General features: G+C 41.4%; 1 long non-coding RNA gene across 1 annotated transcript; it reads left to right on the forward strand.

The window, feature by feature from the left end:
• Positions 1-881: 881 nt before the first annotated feature.
• LOC131383450 (uncharacterized) lies at positions 882-3716 on the forward strand. The gene is made up of 2 exons (XR_009213488.1): positions 882-1007; positions 3600-3716. It is a non-coding gene; the product is annotated as an uncharacterized LOC131383450 (long non-coding RNA).
• Positions 3717-4331: the final 615 nt, after the last annotated feature.

The following is a 4331-nucleotide window of genomic DNA, read 5'->3' on the forward strand; positions in this document are numbered from 1 at the left end:
ATTTTATTCCCTTACTCATCATTCCTGAAAGATAAGGCTTCATCAAGGCACATTTGAATTAAGATGTATCCTCCTTGTTGCCCAAACAGCCAGCCAGTATTTATTGAGTACCTGCTGAATGCACATACTATGCTAAATGTCCAGGGAATTTACCATGTATATGAGAGAGAAAAAAGAGTGCACGGCATAGTCTGGCACATTGGAACTGAATCTTGGCTCTATTATTTACTATGTTTTGGGACAAGCTACTTAACCTATATGAGTTTTAGTTTTTTTAAACTACAAAATGGGGATGATGATTCTTACCTTGCAAGATTAATATGGATACTAAAATAGAAACATCTATGTTTGGAACACAATAAGAGCTGAATAAATGGCAGTTGTTGTTCAGTTATTACTGTTACTGTATGATAGAATTAGAGACTAGCTACAGCTGAACTATGTAGGTAACTTTGAGTAGAGAAGTTGTTAACAGCAAGAAGATATCATACGGCAAGAAGTAATTGCTTGGCAGACTCTCTCTGGATGATGTGTGATTTGAGTTCAGCCTTGAGATCTAGAGTGGATTTGGATTGGCAGAAGGAAGAGAGAAGATATTCTGGAAGAACAGAAGGAACAAAGTCATGGAGGCAAGGATGCGCTGAGCACATGTCGAAGGCAGGAAGCGGCCTGAATCAGGACTGAGGCTGTAGCACGCGGGAGCAGACTCTGCACAGGAAAGAGAAACGAGATAGAGGAGTTCATGAACACAGCTCCAAGTCCTGGACTGAAGCTGCAAGCACCCGGGAGGAGCTGTCTCAGATGGAGGAATGAGATGATGAAAACAATCAGAAAGCCACACCCAGTGTAGACTGCAGCAAGGACACATGGCTTAGTAGGGCAATGAAGAGCCTGGTGTAGTGAACTAGGCAAATAATGACAGTCACAGGTGACGGAGATGGAGGAGCGTGAGGCTAGGTGACAGCTCTAAGACCACTTTCCTCTCCCTATCACGGCTGCCAGATCAGGTATGCATGCTCCCACCTTCTTTTTCTTGGGCTTCTAGTATTTTGAGTGACTGCAAGTGCTGGGCAGCAGTGCTGGTGGCGGTGAGGTGGAAGCTTTCAAATCAGAGTTAGTCAGATGTGAGCCTATATAAGATTTGAGGCAAGGATGAACCACACTTCTATTAAAAAAAATCATTCATTACTTCTTTCAAAAAGTAGATACAGAGTGCCTAGAACACTAGAATATTGTTCAAGGTGCGGAATGCTGCAGTGAATAAATGAAGGGCCTGCCTACCCTTATAGAGTAATTTTCAAGTTGAGGAGATACTAAAATCAAAGTAGTTAAGATATGTTTGATGGTGATAAGTGATTTGGAGAAAGACACAGCAGGGTGCAAGAGATAAAGGTGCTAGGATAGGTAGGTCTTATTATTAATACTTTATATGGGCTGGTTGATATCCTTGCTGATAATGAAACTTCTAAATTGATTCCTGAAAAGATTGAGGAGACCTCGGCCTTGGGGATACCTGGGGAAAGTGTTGCAGGCAGTAGGAGAAGGACTTGAGGCAACAAGGTCAAGGTGGCTGGAATGCAGGGACCCCAAGGGAAGGGTAGTGGAAGATGTAGTGTGGAGATCTGGCTTCTGTGCCATGCTCAACCAGAGGAGGTGGTGTGGGATGGGGTAAAAGGAGTGAGATGGGGTGAAGAACCTGTGTAAAGAGTCTGGCTCCTACTCTGAGTGACATGGAGAATCACTGTAGAGATCTGAGCCAAGGACCGATATGATCCAATTCATATTTTAGATGATCCAATTCATATTTTTAGATCATTGCTATATTGAGAATCAACAGCTGGGGGCATGTGAAATGATATACCTCATCTGTTGGAAAATCAATAAAGTATTAGGAAAATATTGGGCATTTTTTGAACATTTCCAATATGCCAGGCTTTATCCAAGCACTTTTTAGAGAAGGTCTCAGTAAAAACATACCCCAAAGCTTTGAAGAGAAAATGCAGTTACTCCAAGTTACATTTGAGGAACATGCTTAGTAGGTATAAAAAACTTACCCATAGTTGCACTGCTAGTAAGTGATAAAAGGCAGGTCTGATTTCAAAGTCTATTCCCTAACCAGAAGCCTCTCCCACCACTGGTTTTGCTTTGCCTTTCAAAGTTGAAATCATCCAGATTCTTAGAAAACAAAAGTTGAATGGACCTTGATAAAAGAGGCCTCTGATAGAGGGTGTCCAATCATCAGCTAGGACTTTTTTCAAAATGCTTTGAAATTTTGTTAGATAGTGAGAAGTGCGTACTTGGGTAAAGTGTTTATCTGAATAAAGCAGAAGGTTGATGATTCATTCTGGCCCAGAAGCCGGATCTCTGGACTCTTCAGCCATGGCGCCATGGACAGAACGCTAGGATGTATACAGGTAACACAGCTGTCTGTGTACTGCAGCTGACCCCCAAGAATGAGTTGATGTCCTCATCAGGCAGAGGGATTATTCTTGTCTAATACAAATAAGAAAACCAGTCTGCAATGGCTAATTTTGTCACATAGCCCTTTGAATATGCTTGGCAAAGAAGATTCCTTAAGTGCAAAATAACGGTCTTGTTTTAATTTCATATTGAACAGATTGGTGTTGGCTATTTGGCAATCAGTCCAGTTGGAGAAGTTAGCTATTAGAGTACAGTTACATCTTGCACAGGGTTTCAGAAATTTATTTATAAAAATTTTGCTTTCCTAAAGTTAAAAAAAAAATCCCCCAATTGTGGAAAGTAAAACTAGCATAGAGAATCCTTTGAAAAGTTTCTTCATTGGAGAATGGTGTACCATTGCTCAATAAATCCAGCACAGTTACTTTAACCCCCAGCTTTAGAGTTAAATGTGCATATGATGCAAATAAACTGTTTAAATATCTACAAGTCTATGAATTGAAGGAGTTTCTAAAGGAACACAGATGCTTGGGCGTGTTTTGACCAGGGAGAGGACACCTATGAATTTTAAGGGGCATATAACTCAATTGCTTCCTCGCCCCTTCTCTGTCCCACTTGTATCTTTGCTTGGAAAACTATGTTCCAGATTTTTGCACATCACCGCCAGCCATTGGAACAATTTCTCCTTTTTATTGCTTTAAAGGCAGCATTTTAACCCTCCTCCTAGGGGGTTGAAGAGTTCTCTACTCCTCTCCATGTTTTATTTATTTTTAACGCCTTCTCATCTGCCTTGGGTCATTCTGGTAACCCTGAGTTTATCCTACTTCTCTGTGACTCAGTTTCCTTATCCACCACATGACTGTCAAGATGCTTTCAAGTCATTCTAGTTTATGATTCTGATTTAAATCTCTTTAGACTTATTTTATTAGATTATAATTAAAGTGTGTTGAGAGAAAAATAAAAAGTCCCCATGCTACACACATTTTGTGAGAGGAAAGGGCCATGACTTGTTTCTTTCCAATGTAAATGTTTATGTCTTTAGGTCCACAGTGTGTGTGTGTGTGTGTGTGTGTGTGTGTGTGTGTGTGTGTGTGAATAGCTGCGGTAGGAGCCACATGAACTTGTGTGTAAAGAAATCATACTTTCTTCCCTGAGAAGTTCTTTTACTTTTCTCTTTTCAGGAGAATTAAGAGAAAAGAGAAAGACATCTTCAAAACCTTGGTGGAACAGCTTCTAGACCTCCTTCTCAGGATAGGAATGACGTTTAAAATAAACATCTCCAGGCTGGAATGCAGGAACCCAGCATCCATTTGTCCATTCTTCTCCCTCTGGGTAGCACCACATTTATATCCTGCCAGACAGATGTGTCTGATGGCCTCCAGAGAAGGGCATGTCACCCCACTCTCAGAGCACTCGGTCAATGGTCCCAGTGTCCGAGGAACTTGTCAGTTGTGAAATTCATTGTGTACCCTGACTCTCCTTTGCCACGTTATTAACCAATGTTGCCTTGCTCATTCCCCAGTGGACTTGCAGAACAGATGGCTATTATCTTCTGCAGGGCAGAGCATGGGGAAGCAGACGAATCTTTAGACGAAGCTAGTCAGTTACTTCCTTCCGTCCATCATCACTCCTCTTAATAACCTCCTCCATCCCCATCCCATATCCACACCACATAAATTCCCCTTAAAGTACTAGATAGAATACATGATGAAATAAAACACAGAGCCTGTTAAATCTCTTTAAGGCCTCCTGCAGCCAGACTTTTGCCTGGGGCAAATGGGCCTTGGTTATCATTTTTTCTAATCTAAGTCTGATTACCTCTGAGACAACAGGTGACTGTATAGTTAAGACCAGCAAAGTGCCAGGTAGATGGCAGCAGCAATTACGTGCATGAATTCATAAGCAGGGTTCAC

The sequence above is a fragment of the Hylobates moloch genome, unplaced genomic scaffold (assembly GCF_009828535.3).
Source record: "Hylobates moloch isolate HMO894 unplaced genomic scaffold, HMol_V3 SCAFFOLD_1, whole genome shotgun sequence".
NCBI lineage: Eukaryota > Metazoa > Chordata > Mammalia > Primates > Hylobatidae > Hylobates > Hylobates moloch.